This window comes from Notamacropus eugenii, chromosome 2, assembly GCF_028372415.1.
Source record: "Notamacropus eugenii isolate mMacEug1 chromosome 2, mMacEug1.pri_v2, whole genome shotgun sequence".
NCBI classification, from domain to species: Eukaryota; Metazoa; Chordata; class Mammalia; order Diprotodontia; family Macropodidae; genus Notamacropus; species Notamacropus eugenii.
Genome location: NC_092873.1, coordinates 362123888 through 362150015, shown reverse-complemented (window position 1 = coordinate 362150015; position 26128 = coordinate 362123888). Strand labels below are relative to the sequence as shown.

Below are 26128 nucleotides of genomic sequence, written 5' to 3'. Positions count from 1 at the left end.
ACACACACACACACACACACACAGACATATATATATAGACAGAGAGTACAGCTTGAGTTGAATCAGAAGAGATGATATCCATAAAAAATAAAATAAAATTAAGGAGGGAGAGAGGAAAATATTGGGAGGAGAAAGGGAGAAATTGAATGGGGCAGACTATCACTCACAAAAGAGACAAGAAAAATCTTCTTCAACGGAGGAGAAAAAGGAGGAGGTGAGAGGGGAAAAGTGAAGCTTACTCTCTTCACATATGGCTTAAGGAGGAAATAACATGCGCACTAAATTTGGTATGAAAATCTATCTTACACTACAGCAAAGTAGGGGAAAAGGGGACAAGTGGGGGGAGGGGGATGATAGAAGGGAGGGCAAATGGGAGAAGGGAGTAACTAGAAGTAAACATATTTGGGAAGAAACATCAAATAAGAGAATAGAAGAAAGGAAAGATAGGGTAGGATGGAAGGCAATATAGTTAGTCTTACACAGCATGATTAATATGGAAGTCTTTTGCAAAACTACACATGTAAAGCCTGTATTGAATTGCCTGCTTTCTCAGTGGGGATGGGTGGGGAGGGAGGGAGGGAGAGAAGTTGGAATTCAAAGTATTAGAAACGAATGTTGAGAATTGTTATTGCATATAACTGGGAAATAAGAAATATAGGTAATGGAGTATAGAAATCTCTCGTGCCCTACAAGAAAAGGGAGAAGATGGGGATAAAGGAAGAGTGGGGTGTGATAGAAGGGAGGGCACATTGAGGGAAGGGGTAATCAGAATGCAAGGTGTTATGGGGTGGGGAGAGGGGAGAGATGGGGAGAAAAATTGGAACTCAAAATTTTGTGGAAATGAATGTCGAATCTAAAAATAAATAAATAAAACAATTTTAAAAATAAAACAAAAATTGAACTATATAATTGATGTCTTCCTAATAAAGGGGGTGTGCTATAGTAAAAAGAGTGCTATACTTGGAGCCAGAACAATCTTGGGCTCATTTTCCAGCACTGACATTTACTGGTCATGTGACTGTGTAATTTAAATTCTTTAAGCCTCTATGTCTTCATATGTAAAATGTTCATAGTAATACCTGAAATACCATTATAGGGTTGTTTTGGGCTCTGATGTTTGTCTGGAGAAGTTTTCATCTCTTTCTGAAACAAGGGAATACCTTCTTTCAATGTAGATGCATAGTTGTTCTGTAACATATCAAAGAGTTACTTGGTACACTAAGAAATTATTTACTCAGCATGTGTCCAACTCGAACTGTGGCCCTTCTAACTCTAAGACCAGTCATCTACCCATCAAGCCCTGTTGTCTACATGTGTAAAATATTTTGTAATCCTTCAAGTTCTGTGAAAATGCTAGATTTTGTTATTATTATAGCACTAAGTCTGCTGGGTGCCAAGTCTATGAAAAGGGACACAGATGAAATAATTAAAGTATAATAATTGATAATAGCTATCATTTCTATAGAGTTTACTATGTACTGAACACTGCGCTAGGTGCTTTGCAATTATTATCTTCTTTGATTCTCACAACAATCTTGAGAAGTGAGTGCTATTATTATTCCTAATTTACAGATGAGGAAACTGAGGCAAACAGTTCCTGAGGTTACATTTGAACTCAGGTCTTCCTGACTAGGCCTGGGCTCCATCCAGGAAACTACAGAGTTTTATAAAAGGGACTTTTAAAAAAAATCTATCTTTAATTGGTTTTATTTTTTTAAAGGTGATGGCAAAAATCAATAGATGTTATTTTACAATACATAAGACCTTTATCTCACTTCCAAGCTATCAAATCCAAACCATACTGTAATGAATACTGCACTACATCCTTCATTTTCCAACTCCCTTAAACGTTGTCTCCTCCCACTAAAATGTAAACTCCTGGAGCACGGGGACTATCTTGTTTATATTTGTGTCTCCAGGACTCAGCCTAGTTCCTGGCACATAGTCCATACTATAAGTGCTTTATCTTCCTATTTATCTAAAAAAAGAAAAACAAATAACGGTTAATTGTTAGTTCTTTGGGTGATTAATTCAGGGAAGGCAGAACAGTAGAAGGTCACAAGTCCAAGGTCATGACGTTAAGTGAACCTGCTACAATCAATTCTGTTCTTTTCCAGTGTAGCCTAGAGCCCCAGATAGCCAAGTTTGCAAACATGTCATGGAAGATTGGTTGGTCAGTGAAATCTTTTTTGAAAGCATATTATGTTTATAAATATAAGCCCCATAAGGACAAGAATTATTCTTTTTTAAATTTTTGTCTTTATATTCTCATTTTCTAGCTTCGTACAAGGTAGGTGCTTCATAAATGCTTGTTGGGTTGGGTTGTATTAAATCAGTCAACCAGATGTTGTGCTGGGCAATAGAAGAAGTACATAGTCTAATTAGACACAACCCCCACTTTCAAGATGCTTCAACAATATAGATCGAAACCTGCACATCATGTGCACCTCTGATCTGCATCTTCCCTCAAAGAGGTCCTTCCAATATACTAGGGCTGTCTGTTAGATCTCTTGACTTTGAAGAAACACCAAAGGAGAATGTAGACTAGTATTAGTTCTCCTTAACTACATGACTGGCTGATAATTCCTTTCTTGTCTTACACTTCTTTCATGACATACTTTGCATTGCCTCTGCATAGTTTCATTTGTAATGTGTTATAGCTATGTCCCTCCATTGCCCTTTCTGTGAGTCTCACAGAAGAAGGTGAGTCTCACCTTCAGTTCACAACCATACACTACCACTAGATGGCAACTGACTAGAAAGAGGTATGTGATTAATTACCAAATTGGGGTTGGGGTTGGGGAAATGGGTGTGCAGATAAGACTTCATGGAATCAAGAGATCTTAGAGTTTAAAAGTATCTTGGAGTTCAACTCAGAGATTAACTGGATGAGTTCACATGAGAGCTAAATGAGTGAATCTAAGACAGTCTGGATAGGCATCTAGTAGATAAGCAAAAATTTGAAGGATTGTGTAGGAGTTGAAATCAGGAAAGAAAATTATCTAGACTATATGGATCAGTAATACATCTTTGTGACTCAAGAAGCTACTTCAGAACTCATTTTGAATTAGTAATGCTATTTTTATAATAAAATAAATTAATGGAAAATTTCTATAATAGTAGCTAACATTTATGTAATACTTCAAGATTTCTAAAGCACTTTGCAAGTATTTGATCCTCACAGCAAACTTGGGAGGTAGGAGCTATCCTCAGTTTACAGATGAGGATACCATAACTAGGCCAAGGATAAGTGACTTTGTCAAGGTCACACATCTAGGAAATATTTGAGGCTGGATTTTAATTCAAATGCTGTAGTGCCAACCTTGTTGTGAAGGTGCTTTTATAAATCACGTAGAGCTATAGAGGTAGCTAGATGGTGTAGTGGAATTACTCTCCTTTAAGTCATATATCCAGGCAGCTGTCAAACCCATCATCTCTACTTTCACAGCCTTGCATAAATCCCTTTCTCTCCATTCACAGTCTCTGTCCTACTTTACCTCTCACCTAAACTATTGAATTCGCTTTCTAATTGGTTCTCTATTCCTCCTCACATCATTGCAATTATCATCCATACAGCAAAAGTAGTTTTCTTTAAGCTCAGGTCTGCCCATGCCACTCCCATACTCAATGAACTCAAGTGACTTCATACTTCTGTTGTTCAGTCATGTCCACATCTTCATGACTCCATTTAGGATTTCCTTAGCAAAGATGCCAGAGTGGTTTACTGTTTCCTTCTCTAGTTCATCTTGCAGATGAGGAAACTGAAGCAAAACAGGGTTAAGTGACTTGCCCAGGATCATACAGCTAGTAAGTGTCTGAGATCAGATCTGAACTCAGGAAGATGAATCTTCCTGCCTTCAGGTCTGACATTCTTTACACAATGGCCATGACCTCCTTTACAGTATCTTTATACATTCCTCACCTCCACTAACTCTATGGTCTATTCATACTGACTCATTTTCTATTCCTCACAGGTACAGCACTGTTTTCTGTCTTACTATCTTCATACAAGCTGTCTTCCACACCTGGAATAAGCTCTTTCCTTATCTTGGAAATCACTTGTTTCTTTCAATACTTAGCTTCTTGATCTGTATGATTGTTAATACTCTTCCTTCCAAAACCATCTTGCCTACCTTTTATATATATGAGGGTAAGTCAAAATCACCCGATTTAGCACTGTGCTTTTGCTGGTACAGAGGGTTTTTGATTAAATCAGACATTCAGAACTGAGCCTGAACAGGATCTGTACATCTCAAATCAATCAAAGCTATTGTGTGAGAGCCAGGTCTCCCACAAAAAAGGACTCTATCCCAAAATGAGAGATCCCAGTTCCTTGACCCCAAAACCATTGTTCCCTGTACTATATCATGAATTCTCTACTTATGCAATAGACTACTTTGTTCCTAAATGCTTCCAAGTCTGGAATGGAAATAATCGTATCATTTACCAGAAATCACCCAAGCCAGAAAAAATAACTGAACTTTCAGTGGAGATGCTTTATGCAAAGTTTCTTAACCTGAGGTATGTGAATCTTAGTTTTTAGTAACAGCAATTCAGTATAATTGGTTTCCTTTGTAATTTTGTGTATTTTGTTTGATACTTTTAAAAACGTAACTCTGAGAAGGATCTCTCCATAGGTTTCCCCAGACTGAATAAGGGGTCCATACCATAGGAAAGGTTAAGAATGTTAGCTTTAAAATGCTTTTCATAAAATTAGGAAGAGTGAGAGGAAAATCAAAATAACAAATCAGTTATGATTGTGAATTAGAGTCAGTTCTACAGAAAAGTTAGCATTCATTCCAGTTGGGAAGCATCAGTGAAATCCATTGCCCTTTTGACAAGATGACAAGTTGAGCTGTTTCTGTTTTGGGGGCTGCACTGGACTACATGTGATATCCTGTCATCTTCTGTTACTCAGATGTTGTGGTTTAGGAACTACAGTAAACCTTCTGTTGGGGGTAGCCCTTTACAAGTGGGAAGTTAATGCACTGGCATTTCCCCAGCTCATTTCATGCTGTTTTGTTTCCTGCAAAGCAGCTGCATGGAGCAAAAGAAGTAAAAGCCTGAGGAATTCTGCTCTTTGTAGACCTTTCTGTTCATGAAGAGAAAGAAAGGAAAATAATACAAAATAAACAAAAGTTAGAAACAGCTGAGTCTGAGAAAAGGATAAAAAAATACTTCAAAGTTTACTCTGAAGTAACAGGTTGTGACTATTTCCCAGAGCTATAACAGAATAATTAGTTTTCTGCCTAACTCAGGATGGAATGGATTAAACATTCTCTATTGACAAGTCAGTGTGATCTGAGATGTGAATCCTTCAAGATTCTGCTGATTTCATCACCATGTAAATGGCATAAGAAGTGTGTTTTCACCTCAAATCAGGCAAATTGGCAAAGATTACAAAATATGGGAAGTCAACACTGGAGGAGTTGTAGGTGGACAAGTATTGGGGAATCTGAGAATTTGCTCAACTCTTTTGAAAAGCAATTGGGAATTATGGTAGGAAAATAAACTTTGATGAGATCCTACTTCTAGGAATATAGGCCACAGAGGTCAAATATAGATGTTATCTCCACATACACCAAAATATTTATAGTAGCAACAAATTGGAAATAAAGTGGATGCTCATCGATGGGGAAATAGCTAAATAAACTTTGGTACATGTGTACCAAAATAGTAGTGCAATATAGCAATCTGTCTGTGCTTTTCTATTAAATTCACACTTGCAGGTTTGGTCCCCCAGGGAAACTACTTCTGGCTTAACGTGCAACTCAAACTATAGATTACAATCCCTATCATTAGTCATTCAGAAGAAATTAAGCAAAGTCACATAATGAAATTACATAGTGAGAGCTGCAATTTCCCCCCCCCCCCATTGAGACCCATTTCCTTAAAATGCGCATAGCCTAAATAGGAAGAGTAGACATATACATGAGTACACTACTAAAGAGGCATATATATATATATATATATATATGTGTGTGTGTGTATGTGTATGTGTCTGTGTGTGTGCATACATACATATACATATTTACACATACATACATGTGTAGGTATGGGTGTATATGTGTGTATGTGTGTATCTCCAACTCTATTCACACCCCTGGCACTGCAGAACTCCAGTGTCCTTTGTCTTCTCATGAGATCCACACCCTGCTCCCACTGGGCTCTGCTGGGGATGTTGGTAGACTGGTCTTCCTTGTCTTATTCCTCTCCATATCTTGACCCAACTCCAGAGCTAGACTCTCTGGTCCTGTTCTCTGAAGGGTTGTGTTCACTATTGGGTAAGCTACCCCACTGTGACACCACAGCTAAGGAATGGAGGGGGAAGGAGAAAGAAATCTCCTATCCCCCCGAAAACACCTTGGAAATGGTCTAAGAGAAAAGACAGAGAGATTGCTTTTCAAGAAATGGGTTATCTCTTAGAGGACCCTCTTCTCTACTATCAGGAATGACTGCTGACCTCATTGTCAAGAATGACTCTTCTCACCTGACTGCGAAATTGGTTAACTCACTTTTTAATTTTTAAAGGCCACCAAGCATTTGGCCTATCTTTCATCTAATCCATGGCTAGCTAACTTATAATTCCTTCACAGTTAATTGATGAATGTAGGAATACATCCTAAGGAGCAAAGAAATTTAAGTACATTTTTTGTTTAAGTATTTTCTTTACAAGCTGCAGATACATCATTCATTTCCATTTTTATATCCTTTCTAATCTAAAAATTAGCTGTTCAAGGAGTGAGCTACTCAAGGCTTCATGTTCTATACTAGCTGGAAATTAAAGCACTCAAAGTTTGGAAAGGATAAGACCTAAGTACCTCATTATCTTTTATTTGGAGAGGAGGGGTCCTCTGATCAACCTATAAGAAATTATGAATACAAAGATTACAGAAAGACGTTGAAAGATACTTATAAACTGATGCAAAACAAAGTAAGTAGAACCAGGAAAGCAGGATGCCCAATGACTATGACAATATTAATGGAAAAAATAAACAAAAAAATACTAAACATTATTTAATTATAATAACCAAGGCTGTTTTCAAATAAGCTCATTTCATGGTGTCTTATTTCATGAAAAGCAACTGCATAGAATAAAAGAAGGTTAACTTTTCTTAAAGTGTACTACCATGCTTTAATTGGAGAGATGGAAATATTGCAGATATTATCAAATTCAATTGATGGGTTGATTAGTTGTTATAAAAGAAGTTGAAGTTAGCCAGAAGGAAAAATTTCTCCCAAATCTGTGTGAGGATCAGTCAACAAGTATTGGCAGAAAGCAAATAATGTGCTTGTCATTGTGGGATACAGCACAGTGGGACATAGGTGTGTTGCTTTCTTCAACTGAATGTAATTTCATTGAGGTAGAAGACATTCACTTTGGGCTATCACAATCACTAACCTTTAGTAGGTGCTTGTTGATTGAGTTTGTAAGTAAACAGCTGTGCTATGTGTCCTCAAGCTCCTTACAATTAGATGAGAAAACAAAATAAATACATACAAAATAGAGAACAATACAAGACAGTTCATAATAAAGTGTTAAATTATATGAAATGGCTTTTTAAATGCTCTGGTAGGTCAAAGGAGAGGGAGGCCACTGTGAGTTGGAAAAATCAGGGATAATTTTGGAGAGAGGAGAGAACTTACTGGGCAATAAAGAAGGAATAGGATAATACATAGATTTAAAGCTGGAAAGAACCGTAGTTATATGGTTTAAACAACACTTTCATTTTAAAGAGGAGTAATCTAGAGCCTGAAAATTTTAAGGGATTTGTTCAGGTCACATAGGACCTAAGTAGCAGAGCTGAGATTTGGACCCAGATCCCTCTGGCTACAAATCTAACATTCTTTCCACACTGACATTTTCATAAGCAAAGGGAATATGGAGGGCTTCTGAAAGAAGGAAAAATATGAGTCAATGGGCTATCCAAGGATTTTATGAATTCTTCATCCCTAAGGTACTTTAAAAATAAGCAAAGCATTTTTTCTGGGTTGGGTTAGATGTGATCCTAGTTAAAGGAAGAACACTGAACTAAAAATCTATTATAGATCCTTCCATACTAAAAGAAAAATTAAATAAATATTAATCTTCTATTATTAAATTTATTTTATGAAGGCTGCAAAATGAGATCATATCTAGTATCTTACAGTTGAGGCAACATGATGTGGTAGGAAGAACGTTACACTTGAAATCAAGAAACCTAAATTGAAGTCCCATTCATCATTTTCCAAGCATTTGATCATCCTATTTTTATGCAATGACCTCAGCAGTCACCTCACCTTTCTTGATCTTGCCACATGTTCCATTTCCATGATCATAAACTTAGATCATAGAAACATAGATTTAGAATTGTAAGTGGCTTTATGTTCCAACCCCTCATTTTACAGATGATGAAACTGAGGCTCAAAGAATTTAAATGACTTGTCCATAATAGGCCAACTAATTTCTTAAAGCGAGATTCAAACTCAGGGCTTTCTCACTACAAATCTATCAGTCAATCTGCTATACCCCAGTGACTTTCTAAAAAAGGATGTTCTTTGTCTGATCATAGCCTCCTACCCTTCCAACTCTTTCTATGTTTCACTACTAAACACACCCTTCATTCTCATTGTGGCCTCAAATTTCCTCTACCTATTAATATTCCAAGCCATATTCCCCATTCTTGTTTCTTCCTTTCTCAAGCCTGCCCCTTCAGCTAACCAGTTCAATACACACTATCCTCTCCTCTAGAAAGTTATTACTTCCTTGTCCTATCATCACTGCCCTGTCAACCCAGAATTACTCCAACAATCTACCTCTCCACTGCTACTCATATATTGAGGAAGAGAACTAGAAGAAGTTTGATGCTGTGCCCACTACAAATTCACGTCCACTACAAATTGATGTTATCCAATCTCAACCAGGCTTTCACTACAGCAAAGCAGTGTTTTTTTATTCATCCATAGCTGATTCTCTTATCTTGTTCCCCATAATCACTATTCCAAATCTCTTCTCTATTCAAGGCTTTCAAACCACCTTCTACCCCCTATCCTTTTAGCTGAGGACCTTGCCACATACATTAGTGAGAAAATAAAAGCCATTCTCCATGAACTCCTTCTTCTCCCCATCCTGAAATCTCATAGTCATTTAATATCATGCCTTATCATGCCTCCTGTATTCCAGTTCCTCATAGCAAAGTGGCTCATTGGTGAGGCCAGTCTCTCTTCTGGATACCACCCATTCTCATCTTCTCAACCAGATTTCCCTCACAATCACTTGTCTCCCTAATTTTCAGTGTCACTCTGTCTTCTGGATCCTTCTCTAATGATTGAAGACACACTCAAGTCTTTCCATCCTTAAAAAAATCCACACGGGGGACAGAGCCAAGATGGCAGAGTAGAAAGACACACATATGGAGACTCTCCCCCCACAGCCCATAAAATACCTGTAGAGAGGGACTCTCAACAAATTTTGGAGAAGCAGAAGTGGAGAACAACAGAGTGGAGATTTCCAGCCCAGGGAGACCTGAAAGGCCCACAGGAAACGTCTGTTGCACCGGACCTGTAGTGGAGCCCAGCCCAGCATTAGCTGCACAGTGTGACTCTGGGAGGAGGACATCTCGGGGATGGAATTTCCCAGTCTCAGTAGCAGCGAATGCCCAGTCCCAGCAGCAGTGGTCCACAGATCCCTCAACCTACAGGCACCAAAGGTCAGTGACAAGGTTTTTTCAGCTGGCTGGGAAGGGAGAAGGGCCTTCCCATAGCTCCAGCCTCAGGCAGTGGTCTCTGGCAAGCAGCAGCAGTTCCCACCTCAGCCCCTACAGTAGCTTGCATCCATTGTTAGATCATAAAACCCCTGGGGGCACTGAAGAGCTGAATATTACTTCAGCCCTGTGTAGAGGCCCTGAGGGAACTGGTCTTTGCCTTGCACTGAATGATGACCCTGTCCCCACAGCTTAACTGAAAATCAGCCCCCAGTGCTGGCTTGACAGAACTGGAGACCAGGTGGCTGTGGAGAGGTAACTGCTAAGATTCTGGGCACAAAAATCTCTTCCTGCTCCCAGACCAGTGTACACACTTGATTGTGCCACCGTGGAGGAACTGAGATCTTACAGATCCCTAGAGTATACCCTACTCTTGACAAAGGACCCCAAAGTCAAGTAACTGGTTGGGAAAATGACCAAAAAATGGAAAAAAATAAGACTATAGAAGGTTACTTTCTTGGTGAACAGATATCTTCTCCCATCCTTTTGGATGAGGAACAACAATGCTTACCATTAGGGAAAGACATAAAAGTCAAGGCTTCTGTATCCCAAATATCCAAAATAAATATTCAATGCTCTCAGGCCATGGGAGAGCTCAAAAAGGATTTAGAAATCAAGTAAGAGAGGTGAAGGAAAAGCTGGGAAGAGAAATGAGAGAGATGCAAGAAAAGCATGAAAAGCTCCTTGCTAAAGGAGACCCAAAAAAATGCTGAAGAAAATAACACCTTGAAAAACAGGCCAACTCAACTGGCAAAAGAGGTTCAAAAAGCCAATGAGGAGAAGAATGCTTTAAAAAGCAGAATTAGCCAAATGGAAAAGGAGGTTCAAAAGCTCACTGAAGAAAATAGTTCTTTAAAAATTAGAATGGAACAGATGGAGGCCAATGACTTTATGAGAAAACCAAGAAATCACAAAACAAAACCAAAAGAATGAAAAAATGGAAGATGATGTGAAATATCTCATTGGAAAAACAACTGACCTGGAAAATAGATCCAGGAGAGACAATTTAAAAATTATGGGCCTACCTGAAAGCCATGATCAAAAAAAGAGCCTAGACATCACCTTTCATGAAATTATCAAGGAAAACTGCCCTGATATTCTAGAACCAGGGGGCAAAATAAATATTGAAAGAATCCACCAATCACCTCCTGAAAGAGATCCAAAAAGAGAAACTCCTAGGAACAATGTGGCCAAATTCCAGAGTTCCTAGGTGAAGGAGAAAATATTGCAAGCAGCTAGAAAGAAACAATTCAAGTATTATGAAAATACAACCAGGATAACACAGGATCTGGCAGCTTCTACTTTAAGGTACTGAAGGGCTTGAAATATGATATTCCAGAAGTCAAAGGAACTAGGACTAAAACCAAGAATCACCTACCCAGCAAAATTGAGTATAATACTTCAGGGGAAAAATGGTCTTTCAATGAAATAGAGGACTTTCAAGCATTCTTGATGAAAAGACCAGAGCTGAAAAGAAAATTTGACTTTCAAACCCAAGAATCAAGAGAAGCATGAAAAGATAAACAGCAAAGAGAAGTCATAAGGGACTTACTAATGTTGAACTGTTTACATTCCTACATGGAAAGACAATATTTGTAACTCTTGAAACTTTTTTCAGTATCTGGTTGGTTGGGGGGATTACAGAGAGAGAGAGAGAGAGAGAGAGAGAGAGAGAGAGAGAGAGAGAGAGAGAGAGAGCACAGACTGAATTGAATAGGATGGGATCATATCTTAAAAAATGAAATTAAGGACTGAAAGAGAAATATATTGGGAGGAGAAAGGGAGAAATGGAATGGGGCAAATTATCTCTCATAAAAGAGGCAAGCAAAAGACTTTTCAGTGGAGGGAAAAAGAGGGGAGGTAAGAGAAAAAACATGAAGCTTACTCTCATCACATTCGACTAAAGGAAGGAATAAAATGCACACTCATTTTGGTATGAAAACCTATCTTACAACACATGAAAGTGGGGGAGAAGGGGATAAGAAAGGTGGAGGGATGATGGAAGGGAGGGCAATGGGAGGAGGGAGCAATTAGGGAGGGACATGGTCAAAAGAGAAAGCAGAAGAAATGGGGGACAGGATAGCATGGAGGGAAATATAGTTAGTCTTATACAATATGACTATTATGGAAGTCATTTGCAAAACTACACAGATGTGGCCTATATTGAATTGTTTGCCTTCCCAAAGGGGATGGGTGGGGAGGGAGAGAGGAAGAGAAGTTGGAACTCAAAGTTTTAGAAACAACTGTTGAGTATTGTTCTTGCATACAACTAGGAAATGAGAAATACAGGTAATGGGGTATAGAAAGTTACCTTGTCCTATAGGACAAAAGGGAAGATGGGGATAAGGGAAGGGAGGGATATTAGAAGGGAGGGCAGATTGGTGATAGGGGTAATTAGAATGCTTGGCATTTTGGGGTGGGGGACGGAAGAAATGGGGAGAAAATTTGTAACCCAAAATTTTGTGGAAATGAATGTTGAAAACTTAAATAAATAAATTTTTAAAAAATCCTCACTAGATGCTACCATCCCTTCAAACTCTAGTCATATGTGTCCCTTCCTTTTCTCATCCCAAATCCTAGAAAACACTTTCTATATCCACTGCTCTACTTCTTCATCTCACACTCACATCGCACAGCTCTTTGCAATCTGGCTTCTCCCTGCATACAAACTTCTCTCTTCAGATTTATTAGTGTTTTCTTAATTGATACAATGGTCTTTTCTTAGTCCTCATCTTTTTCAACCTTTCTGCAGCATCTGATTCTATTAAATCTCCTCTCTCTATAGACGTTCCCTAATCTCTAGAGTTTTTTTCCCAAGATACTGCTTTCTCTTGGTCTCTACCTTCTTGTGTGACCATGCCTCAGTTTTTCTCACTGTATCATCATACAAATCATATACTTGTTCTACTTACCTCATAAAGCTGTTATAACAGAAACCCTTTATAAACCTTAAAGAGTTATGGAACTGTCACTGTTTTTATTAGATAAGAATTTTCCTCCTGTCTCATGGAAATAATCATGATGGTATTCTTTGAATAATACCAGTAAATACTCTCTCATATTCATACATATGTGTGTATATCTCCAATCATCCTGAGGAATATCAGGGTCACTGGATTCAGATGGCTCTGGACAAGTGAGGTTGGTGAGTTGCACAGCCATCCTTCACTTAAAACAAAATCAAGTGCAAGTCATGCCACCATTTCTCTGATGGCATGATCTTCTTCAGCAGTGAAGGATGAACACAATGTGCATATATGTGTGTATACATACACACACACAAATATATATATACATATATATATATATATATATATATATATATATATATATATATATATATATATATATATATATATATATATATATATATATATATATACATCTTCAATTTGAAAACGTGTTCCATGATTTAATTAGGTAAGCATATTTAAGTCCTAATATCTAAACCACCCATGTTGAGGATAAAGCACCTCTGAGCCCCATGAAGAACCTACAGGTTAAAAGGAAACAGGTAGAATCATAGAATCTAGAGCTAGAAGGAAACTTAGAAGATCATCTGGTCCAAGGCACTTATTTTATGGAGAAAAAAACTGAAGCCTTCACAGTGGAAATGATTTATCCCTGTGGTTACACAGGTAGCAACTAGGAAATTCATGATTTGCTCCTAGGTCCTCTGACTCCAAATGGTTGTATGATATACTAGTGGCACATGACCACCTTCCAGATGTGGGAGACCAAGTTATTTGGAATTATGCTGACTTCCAATGGGAAACTCCAACTCAGCTCAAGGAAAATGTTTTTAAACATTCAAAATCATTTTGTCATCTGAATAGAGTCCTATTAGAACCAAATTAAGAGGGCTATCACTATAATTTGGAAGTTTTAAAAAAAGGAATAATTATATCTCTCTCATGAGGCTTAAATTGTTTGTTGATGATTTTCTCTGTGTAGAGAGTTGCCTGAAAAGAAAAAAAATGTATATATTAAAACACCATTTAATGATGATCTCCAAGAGACTCCTGGTAGCAATAATTTTCCAGGATGTCATTTCTTTTCATCCTCAACCTGGGCAGATAGCCACCACTGCATTATTAGGAGGCATTCTCTTCCTTGGTTATTTGTTATTGAAATATCTTTTAATGGAGTTGGGTTAAAGTTAGTTCTTCACAACTTAAGGAACGCCTTCTGTCACAGATTGGTATTAGCATTTTAATGTAGTTTGTGTTTTTATTGGGAGTTTTTTGGTTACTGTTGTCAATGGTTATGGTTTTTAGAATAGAAGAAATATTTCATTCAGTTCAAAGGACACAAGTTGTGGTCACTTGCTCATCTGAAGGCATAATACTGTTTGAACTTCTGTCATATCCTAGCTTATTCATCTACCTAGTAACTTATGTGTATATCTTTCTTGTAATTTCTTAGCCTTACAAAGTATTAGTATTTCAGGCTCTCTACAATTTGTCTGCCACTTTCTAGTTTTTATTAAATCAATCAGTAAAATTTATTAAGTGCCTGCTATGTGCCAGTCAGTGTGCTAAGCACATGGGATACAAAAAAGGACAAAAAACAAACCAGTCCCTGCCCTCAAGAAGCTTAAAATCTAATAGAGAAACAACATGCAAATTTATACAAATCAAGGTATACACAGGATAAATAGAAAATGATTAACAGAGGGAAGGCACTGGAACTTAGAGGTGATTGGGGAAGGCTTGCTATAGAAGGTAAGATTTTGGTTGCAATTTAAAAGAAGCCAAAGAGACTGGTAGTCAGAGCAGAGGAGGGAGGGCATTCCAGGCATGGGAGAAGGTCAAAGAAAGTGCCTGGAGCTAATGAAGTGTCTTATTTGAGGAACAGCCAGGAGTCAAGTGTCACTGGATCTAAGAAGGTGATAAGGCATTAAAGAAGCCTGAAAAATGGGAGGGGGCTAGTATATTAAAGGCTTTGAATGACAAACAGACCATTTTGTATGTACTCCTGGAGGCAACTGGAAGTCCCTAGAGTTTATTGAGTGGAGAGGAGGGACAACATGAATCAACTTGTGCTTTTGGAAAATGACTTGCGTGACCAAATGGAGGATGGATTGGAATGCAGACCCACTGGAAGATTATTGCAGTAATCCAAGTATGAGGTGATGAAGGCCTTCACTAGAGTGGTGGCATTGTCGGAAGAGGAAAAAAAGGCATTTATGAAAAATGTCGTAAAGATAAAATTAACAGAACTTGGCAACAGATTGGACATGGTAGGAGGGGTTGGGTTTGTGAAAGATAGCAAGGAATTCAAGATGACTCCTAGATTTAGGAGCTTGAAGGCCTAGAAGGATTGTGTTGCCTTCTATAATAATAGGAAAAGTAGGAGGGAGTAAACTTTAGGAAGAAAGAGAATGAGTTCTGTTTTGAACATAATGAATTTAAAATGTCTACTGAATATTCGGCTTGAGTTTTCTGAAAGGCATTTGGAAATTTGAGAGTTCTAGGCAGGATAGATAGACTTGAGATTCATCAACACAAATAATTAAAGCCATGGGAGCTGATGAGATCCCCAAGTAAAATAGTATAGAGGGAGAAGAGAAGCAGGACCATATAAACCCTGAGGGATGCTCACAGCTGGAGAGTATGGTCTGGAAGAGGACCCAGCAAAGAGAAGGACAGATCAGATAAGGTAGAAGGGAGAGTGGTGTCCCAAAACCTAGAGAGAAGAAAGTATCACAGGGAAAAGTGTGATCAAAAGTGTCAAAGGCCAAAGAGAGGTTCTCCATGACCCAGTTGGGAGAGTAGGCCAGTAGCAAGTGGTCAAAGTTTACTTTTTCTAGCACAGATGGAAATCGTTGCTTTGGGAAAGATGGACCATGCCTTGGGTTTGCCATGAAGATAATTCATTCTGATAAACAGTACAGTTATCTACATTCCTATATAGTTTAGAAATTAGATGTAGCATATAATGGTATAATGTTCTGAGCCTTTGATCAGGAAAACCTGACTTCTAATCCCGTTTTCTATTCCTAGCTATGTGATCATAGACAAGTTCAAATGTCCTCAACTGTAAAAGAGGAAAGAGGAGCAATAATGATTGTAATAATCTACCTTAAAGAGTTGTTATTGACTTCAAATGAGATAATTTTAAAAAACACCTTCTAGCACTTTTCAGTTACCATAGCTGTATCCCTGATAGATTGCAAGGAAATATGTTATACATTCATACATACATACATGTATGAATATACAGAATAATCTGCACATATATAAATTATGTACATATTGTGTGCACATGTACACATAAACCTATATCCATGTGTGCATGCATATGCCTGTGTATATAGAGATATGAACACATATATTTATATGCAGATACATGTGTATACATACATGTATAAGTACATAGATATATTCATCTCAAGGGCTACTATTGTGACTTACATGAAGTGGGTGCATAATACATTTTCAAATTTAATTACATGGACATTTAATAGTATAAGGAGATATGTTAGATGCTTCTTTAAATGCAACAAAATGTCTTTATTTTGTAACTTGTTTAAAATTTAGCTGAATTAGAGCAGCATCTGAGCTGTAGAATGTAGGCAAAATTCAGTTCCTTGAGGACAAGAGCTTTTACTTTTTTTGTCTTTGAATTCCTCGTGTCTTGTACCGTAGGAAATTAATCAATGTTTGCTAAAATGAAATGAATAAGGGCTTCCCTGATAGTGGGAAGTCTGTCTTTTTACCATCCATAGGGCTGCTTTTTTCTAAGTTGATTAGTAATGGAAGCAAGATTGGAGGGTGTGATGATAATTAAAATTATCAAGTAAATGAGAAGCATCTGAGTAGCTAGTAAATTTAAGACACCCAGTAACTAAGTAATAGAATAAACTTTTCAAGTACTCTTGATTTTCAAAGAGCCCATTTATTTACAAACAAATGATATGGTACAGTAATTACAAATGATTCTTAAACACTCAAATGGCTCCTTGACCAAAAATCCTACTGCTAGGTATATAATTTACTCCAAAGAAATCAAAGACAAAAAAGAAAATCTTTTATATACCAAAATAGTGATAGCAACATTTTTTGTGGTAATAAAAAATTGGAAACAAAATACATGCGCATTGACTGGCCAATGATTTTGTGGTGCATGAGCAGTGTTATTGCATAAGAAATATGGGATGTAAATGTAACACCCCGAGTGCACTGGTGGAGAGTGCAATGGACCAGAAGGTACTCTCTCCTTTCTGTTCCCTCCTCACTTCTGGAAAGGGGCAGAGCTCAGTCCTCCCAGGCTTTGCTTATTTCCAACTGTCCTGGTTCAGGGTGTAACCCTCCCATTTGACTGCCCTCTCCCTGTTCTGTGAAAGGGCAGAGGCTAAAAATTTAATAAGCTAGATCTAGTTGCAAAGATTAGTTCACTTTTAGCCTTCAAGTAATGTAATGGCACTCAGACCCACATGTTCCCTTTTCTGTGCTGTTTTATGGAATTTATATCAGGGGGAAAAAAGCTAATAAAATCACAATAGCTCAGATATACACACAGAGTTAGGAAAAGTTCTAACATTTGGACAGAAGTTCAGTCCTTATCCCTCATCTAAATTTTGTGCACAGGCTAAGTATACAGACATGTAATATAAGCTTTGTGACCTTGGGTCTTTACATGAAGCAAAATCAGATTGAAGGAAGTACCTTGGATAAAAAAGGAAAACAATCATATGTGTCTGTTATTAGGCATGGTGAGGGGGAGTTGAAGAATGAATGGCCCCTTGAGAATTCCATCACTCCTTTAAGAGGCTATTATCACCAACAGTTTCAGTAGGAGTTTTTTCCAAGATGCCTTCAAAGACATAATGACCAACCATTATCTCTACCCTTTTTGTGGCACCCCCTCTCTTTCTTATTGCCCATCACTCTCTGGTTTCTGGTTTCTGTTTCTCTCTCCAGTTTGGTTTATTAAGTTCTGAATAAGACCTAAGGATGCTGCCTCATCCAGTACCACTGTAACTTAGTTCATGTAGTCCCAGATCTTTTCTCACACTCAGTATTCTACAATATTATGTGTATTTTTTCAAAGCTCCTGAGCATGAGTCAAACTGCTCAAATACTGAGATCATCTGAATTTCTTTTCAGGTTCGTATTAGCAGCGAAGGAATTCAAGAAAGGCTTCATGTAAAAGTTGGTGCTTGAGCTCTTTCAGGAATAGGGAAGTAACAGACCATTATACTCTGCCCTCATCAAACCTCTTGGAGGACTGTGTTCAGTTCTGGGTTCTTTGGCTTAAGAAGAATGTTGTTCAGCTGCAGAGCATCCATAGAACAGCAATCAGTAGGTAAAGAGCTTTGAGTTTTTGTGATATAAGAATCTGATGAAGAAGACATGGGGAGGCCATGATATTTGTATTCAGCTATTGAAAGGGCTACAATTTGGTGAGAATTGAATTTTTCTGTTTGACTCCAGATATAATAGATGGAAGTTTCCAAAAGAAAAATTTAAGCTTAATGACAGGGAAAACTTTTTTTAACAGTTAGAGAACTATTGAAAAATGGAACGGGTTGCATCAAGAAGCTGTGACTTCCTCCTGTTGGCTAATGAAGTCTCTTCCCTCTCTCAGATTCTGTATCAATTAATTTTGCTGTATCAATTAATATAAGATACTTTAACATATTTTAGTTATTTCATTAAATATTTCATAATTACATATAAAAAATTAAATACTTATTTTTTTTAATTTTCAATTCTAAATTCTTTCACTCTCTTCTTCCCCTCCCCTCTCCTTGAGAAGGCAAGCATTTTGATATCAATTATGCTTGCAAAGCCATACAAAATATTTCCATATTAGCCATGTTGCAAAAATAAACAGACAAAAAAATAAAACAAAGAAAATAAAGAAAGGCAAGAAAAAAGTATGCGTCAGTCTGCATTTATTGTTCATCAGTTCTCTCTCTCTGGAGTTGGATAGCATTTTTCAAAATGGGCCCTTTGGAACTGCTTTCATCAAAGTAGCAAATCTTTCACAGTTGATCATCCTTACAATACCACTGTTACTGTGTATGATGTTCTCTTGGTTCTTCTCATTTCATTTTATATCATTTCATGTAAGCCTTTCCAGGTTTTTCTGAAGCCATTCTGTTCATCATTTATTATAACACATAATAATTTCATCACAATCATGTACCACAACTTATTCAGTCATTCCTCAATTGATGGACATCCCCTCGATTTCTAAATCTTTGCCACAGGAAAAACAACTGCTATAGATATCTTTGTACAAATAGATCTTTTTTTTTTCTTTTTCTTTGATCTCTTTGGTCTACAAACCTAATACTGGTATTATTGCTGGGTCAAAGATAAACTTTTAATTGGATATGATCAATGTGGATATTCCATCTCAAGAAGCAGATTACTACCTGTGCATGCATGCTCTTCTTATACAACTGTGGTCTATATAACCTCCATGAGTTCACCACAGAGAGTCCGCCCAACAGGTTGGGTGCCTTACTTATTTTCTCCTGATATTAAGAAGATGATTGAATCATTAAAGCAAATTCCATGTGAACCTTTATCAAGGGATACATTGTCAGTCAAGTGTCAGTGAACTTTCTCTTGGAAGGAATAATTTTTACATTATAGATGTTCAGCAAATATTTGTTTAGTGTGCACTTGTGTTTTTTTTTTAAATGCTTTCCACCACTATTTTCTATGTTTAAACAAGCCTTCCCTCATTTTTATCTGCTTCAGTGACCTTTTCCTGAAAAAAAAAAAGGACAATAATAAGAGAATGGTTAAACAACCTCAAGGATAGGGTTCAGGGGCTCATCTGCAGATGATTAATAGGGGCACTTGAATACAGGATAAGTTGAGATTGCAACCATTGGAGAGTATATCTCCATGGATGAGACCACAGATCCATTGAAACACTGGCCTATAAGAGAATATAAAATTTCTGAAGCCCATAATCTTCTATAACAAGCCATAAAAGAACCAAAGCTTTATAGAAAGATTGGGGCTAAATGGATAGATAAGAGACTCATCTATACAAAAATGGTAGGTCACATATTTGAAGTGGGTAAATTTACCAAATAATTATAGGGACAGAATAGAAGACCCAGTGCAGATCACAGAGGGTCACATGGCCAAAGAAGCAATTGTGCTGATCTGTATCAGCCTCCCCTTCTCATTCATTTCTAGAGGTTTATTGTAACCTCTAAAATTATATGAAAACTCCTCTATTAGATAATTAAAGCTACTTACAATCTGGTCCCTTCCTGCCTTTCCAGTTTTCTTACACATTATTTCTCTTCACACACTCTGTAATTTAGCCATTTTGGTTTCTTTGCTGCTCTTTTTATAGTATTCTATTTCCTGCTTGTATTCCTCTGCACAAGCTGTTTTCCATGGTTGGAATGTACACTCACCTTCTTTCTAGTTCTCTGAATCCCTGGTTTCCTTCAAGATGTAGCACATATCATATTCTGTAGGAGTCCTTTCTTGGTTCTCCCCAACTGTCAGTACCTTTCCCTCTAATGCTATCTTCTAGCTACTTCAAATGTATCTTGTATAAAACCTATATGGAAACAAGTTGTTTCCCTCATTAAAGTATAAGCACTTTGAAGAGAGGGACTATTTTGCTTTTTCTTTGTAGCCCAGCGATTAGCACAATCTCTGCCATGTACCTGATGGGTAACAAACATTTGAGAATCAATGACTGATTGAGTAGGAAGCATGAAGAAAGAAAATGAGACAGAAGACATGGTCAAGAAATAGAAGGAAAGTCATGAGGATGCTGGGTCATAGAAGCAAAGGGAAAGGAGAGTACTGAGAAAAAGGTAGAAGCTAAAGGTTGAGCATGGAATACTAAAGAGAGAAAAAACATTATTACTCAAAAAGTTATTGAAGTTGGTGAAAAGATGGCCATAAGTAATACTGGATGAGGCAGATTCATTAGATAGTTTTTCCAAAAGCTAAGGAGTTAACGGGTGGTGAGGAAGTGAGGAGAGCATGTGTATACTATGCTTTCTAAAAGTTCAACATTTAAAAGGAGAATATCAAGACTTTGAAGGGGTAACAGGATCATAGGAGGATATTTTAAAGGTAGAGGAGATTTGAGCATGTTTGCAAGATTAGGAGAAAGATCAAATGCATAGGGTATTTGAAGATGCAAAGAGAAAAAGTGGAAGGATTTATCAAGTAAGGAACTGTGACGAATGAATGAAAAACTTGTTATGAATGAAATAATGATGAATGAAATGAAATAATGAATGAAATATTTGTTAATGGCCTAAAATATGCAAAGCACTATAATAAGCACTGAAAATAAAAATAGAAAAATAGCTCAGTCCCTGCTCTCAATGAAGTTATATTCTGAGGGAGACAATACACACAATTTTGGCTGCAATCAAGATGAAAAATCACATGGTCCTTAGGGTGCAGCAGCAAAGCAGATGTCCATTCATCTTCTTTAATGTGATTATCATTTAATTATCAAAACAGATAGACTTAAGGATACAAGTAGAGGAACACAAGAGGCCTTGACAAAGAGAAGGCTCATCTCTCTCCCCTAAGACTAAACTAAAGAAAGAAAGGAAGCATGAGAATGAAAAAAATGTTTATTGTAGTGGAAAATAGTAATTGATAGATTTTCATGACATGGCATTATCTCAGTAGGGTAAAAAGTGAAGTCATCTGAGATGCAATCAGAAGACATGGGTTCTAATCTTAGCTCTGATACTGAACTACCACTGTAAATATGAGCAAGAAGTCCCCTTTCCCCTTTGAGCCTTCATCTCATCTGAAATATAAAAGGGTTGGATTAGATAATCTCTAAGGCCCTTTTTAGCTCTAATACCTATGATCCTGTGAGTTAGAGAGATAAATTTGAAATAAATTCAGAATATTTTGTAGAAGATCCTTGAGGATAGGGCATATCTTGAGTTTGTCTTTGTATCCTCAGCACCTAGCATAGAACCTGGCACATAATAGATGCTTAATAAGAATTAAACAGTCAGGGAAGACTACAAGGAGGAGGTAGAATCTGAGATGGACCTCTTCCCCCATGGGCTAATGCAGGTATTCCTTTTAGTGTGTCTCTGGCTGGTAATGTGACAACAGTGGGCTTGGACCTAGATGTTCACACTAGAAAGTACTGATGTTTCAGGTGGGGACATTCAGGTTTCCCATCAGATATCCAGTAGTAATATCACCCATTTGCAAAATCTCTATGGATGTGTATGTGTGTGTGTGTGTGTGTGTGTGTGTGTGTGTGTGTGTGTGTGTGTGAGAGAGAGAGAGGGAGAGAGAGAGAGAGAGAGAAAGAGAGAGAGAGAGAGAGAGAGAGAGAGAGAGAGAGAGAGAGATGAAGCTCCCCATTCTGATATAATGGCATAATTATTTTTTAGCACTGATGCAATGTTTTATGTTTTTCAAGTGTTTTACACCTATTAATTACCTGGGCTATTAATGCATCCAGATAACATCACTGGAGGAAGTAGCCTCCTTTAACACACACACACACACACACACACACACACACACACACACAAATAAAAACCCTCTTCTGCCTTTCCCAGTGGTGTAATTTTTAATCTGTTATATATGACTGTCTTTTTAATCTTTCCTCTCTGCCCTTGTGTTTTGCTGTTATATGATTTAGTCTTCGTGAAATTTTAAAACAGATTGGAAATTTTAAGAAAGAAAACAAAACTTTGAACATCTTTATTTCTAAACAGTCCCTGAAGCAAAGGCAAAACAGTTACAATCATTCCGTTATTGTTTCTGGATGATGGACTGTTTAGGAAAGCAAAATGAGCCTTCCCTGATAGAGCATACAGAGGATTACTGAGTTGAATTCCTCAGGAGCTCACTGATAGTGACTTTTTCATAAAGCTTGTTGAACTTTGTCATTGTGTTTCATTCTTTATTTTATACATGACCAGGTGGCGTAGTGGTTAGAGCACAGGACCTGGGGTCAAGAAGACCTGAGTTCAAATGCAGCCTCAGATATGTACTGTCTGTGTTACCTTGAGCAAGACACTTAAAAAGAAAACTGTTTGACTCAGTTTCCTTATCTGTAAAAATGGAGAGAATAATAGCACCTACTTTCCATGGATAGCATGGATATGGATAAAATAGGTTAATATTTATCAATATTTCACAAACCTTAAAGTATTGTATAAATGCTAGCTATTACAGCAATAATAAGTCATCAAGCTAAGGATCAAGTTGATGAATCTCTAATCTGGACTCTCCAGGTTAGAAAGAATCACAGGATCACATTATTTGAAAGTTAGAAGGGACCTAAGCAGACTTCTAATCCAACCTGTACTTGAAAAGAATCCCAAATAGAGAACTGGGCTTGGAGTCAAATGAATGGATTTCAAATTCCACCTCAAACATTTCCTAGTTGAGTGACCTTGGGACAGTCACTTAACTCCTCCAGGTCTCAGTTTTCTTATCTGTAAAATGAAAGGACTAGAATCAATAGTCTTTAAGATCCATGCATTCTGTCTCTAAATCTATGATCCAAGGATCCTTTGATAAGATAAGCAATAAAAGGACATTCAGTCTATGCTTTAACACTGCCTGACAGGGCAAGTTCATCACCTCCCAAGGTAGCCCATTCTGCTATTCAATAGCTCTAAGGGATAGTAAGAATGTGTAATGGATAGTAAGGGACTTTCTCTTCCCTTGACATGTAATCTAAATTTCCATCCAAGGCAAAGGAGAACAAATCTAATCCCTCTTTTACAAGTTGGCCCTTTAAATATTGAATATTCCCATCATGCCCAACCTGTCTTCTCTAGGCTAAGCACACCTCAAGGATTTCCTCAAGGAGGGCCGTAATTCATAGATCATGGAATTTATAGCTGGAGGAGACTTTAGAGATCACCTAATCATGGGCCTCCAGAATCAAAGATTTAGAACCAGAATGTACTTAGGATGTTATCTAGTTTATACCCCTCATTTTACAAATAAAAAAACTGAATTCTAGAGAGGTTAACTGACCTGTTCTAGGTCCCATGTTACTCAATGGGAAAGCCTTTTATTTTATAGATGAGAAAACTGATGTCTAGAGATTAAAGCAACTTGCCCAAGGCCTTCTAGGTAGTAAAGAGCAAAGCCAAAAAATTGAATTCTGGACCTCAGACTCCAAATCCAACATCCTTTCTACTATATCACTCTGCCCCTCATCTTAGAGTAAAGGAAACTAAACCCACAAATATATAGGTGGCAAGTAACCACAAAGGTAGCTCCTTTGATCCATTTTCCAGGACTTTTCACACAACTCCACAGGAGCCTCCTCTAAGAATAGACATTTCCTAAGAGTCCCTGTCCTGCCAACAGGTACGTGGCACCCTTAAGACTATACCTGATATTTAGTCTGCATTTTAGTTTATTAATCCTTTTTCCTAATATTTCCCCCAGAAAATTCCCTCACTGGTAGGTGGGAGGAAAAGTACAAATATCCCTCTAAAACAGTCCATGGGAGGCCAGCCCTTTCTGTGGTGTCATCTTGGTAGCAGGAGTAATTTTTCCCTTTTTCTGTAGTGACAGATAGATTCTCATTTCCCTTACTCTCTGGTTCTTGGTTTCTTCATCTGTAAAATGAAGTGCACTTGATCTTAGATTTAGAGCTAAAAGGGACCTTGGCAGTCATCTAGTCCAACCCCCTCATTTTATGGATGAGGAAACTAAGACTCAGAGGGATGAAGTGATTTGTGTAAGGTTAATTCGAGCCTGAAGTTTGAAATCCTATGATCATCAACTGGGAAATAAACTCATGTCAGTTGCTCAGAAAGCAGCCATGTTTACCATTGAACCAAGAGCTTTGTTCAACACCATGATTTTCCTAAAATACAATTTTTGCCACATCATAATCTTCCTCAAGATCTTACAATGATTCATTATCTCCCACTTGAGATTTTATCTCCCATTTTTAAAGATAAATGCTATCCACTGGCATCTAATGTCTTCCATTATTTCACTCTACCCTAAGCAACCTTGTCTCTCGCCATGTAATATGATCCTCCCTAACCTAACCCCATCTCTCCATCCCCATTCATATACTGACCCCTGCTTCATACATTTACTTCATGCTCATTCCTACTTCTGTGTCTTTCCTTTTGCCTAGAAATGTTTAACTCTCATCCCAATTTAACCAAATACTACTCAAGATTTAAAGCCTCTCTCAAGTTCTCTGACTCCCCCAACTGCTTCTGAATCAATGAAAGAAAAAAAATAAGGATTTACTGTATGCCAGAAACTGCACTAAAAACTGGGAATGCAAATACAAATGAGAAAGGAAAGTCATCCCTGGGCTCAAGGAGCTTCCATTCTAATCAAGGAAAACATCATATATGAGGAAGCAATGGCTCAGGGAGTGTGGTTTAGACAAAGAAGTCTGAGGGATGATGAATGGAGGTATAAGGCAATTTATTAAGATAGTCCTATAGGGAATAATAACATTTATTTGATTACTTTCCTCAAGGCTATCTCATGTTGATTTCTCCTTTCAATTCAGCAACCATTTACAGACCAACTGCTTGGTATATAGCAAGCTAAGAACAAAGGCGGATAGAAGATTCAATCTAAAAGAGAGATGTGAAGCATACACAAATGATAATACATGATAGAAATGTGGAAAAAAGCTACAAGTAACATGCTATGTAAAATGTGATAGGGAATAGGATGGATCATTCCAAGGACAACAGGAGGTCATTCCAAGGGACAGGTGCAATCAAATAAGGCTTCCTGGAGTAGGCAGTATCTGCTTACTGTTATTAGAAAGTTGGAAATTCAGGAAGAACGGTATGTTTATAAGGAATAGTCAATATATTCCAACTTCCCTAGAAAATAGAAACAGATGAGATACAACTGGAAACATGGAAAGGAAGGATCTGGTGATACTCTAATTTTCTCTTACCTTCTAAGGTATATATTAAAATTACCTTGAATTTATTTTGTTTACAACTTTTATGTATTATGTGCACATATTTATGCTTATGGCAGAATTTAAACTTCTCAAAGAGAGGGACATTTCATTTTTGTCTTTTCATCTCTAGTTTCTAGCATGGTATCAGGTACTTAGTAAATATATTTTGATTGATAGGTCCTATGTACCGCAAAAAAATGGAAACCTAATTATCTACTTTCTATTTTGTTATTTCATTGTTTCTTTCAATATACATTTGTCCCAATAGTGTAATTCCATTATAGTTCTCCGCATTTTACTTCTCTTTCATTCCCCTCAGGTGTAGCATAATTCTGGCCTCAAAGGAGATATTCAAGAGATAGCTTGTTAATTATTGAAGAAAAACATAGAAAGAACAATTTTAAAATGACTTGTTATAAACGTAACATTAAACATCTCTCCAGCTAGTTAAGCATGCTTTGAAACTATTTATCCTT

The 26128-nt window shown here is 37.4% G+C and overlaps 1 protein-coding gene and 1 long non-coding RNA gene across 2 annotated transcripts in view; one reads left to right on the top strand and one right to left on the bottom strand.

The window, feature by feature from the left end:
• Positions 1 to 9760, bottom strand: part of LOC140528672 (uncharacterized) — a 47804-nt gene extending 38044 nt beyond the window's left edge. The window contains exon 1 of the long non-coding RNA XR_011975257.1: positions 9426 to 9760. This is a non-coding gene — a long non-coding RNA (uncharacterized lncRNA). The remainder of the gene's footprint in view (positions 1 to 9425) is intronic.
• CA10 (carbonic anhydrase 10) overlaps positions 1 to 26128 on the top strand; it is a 718916-nt gene that overhangs the window by 444415 nt on the left and 248373 nt on the right. The window lies entirely within an intron of this gene.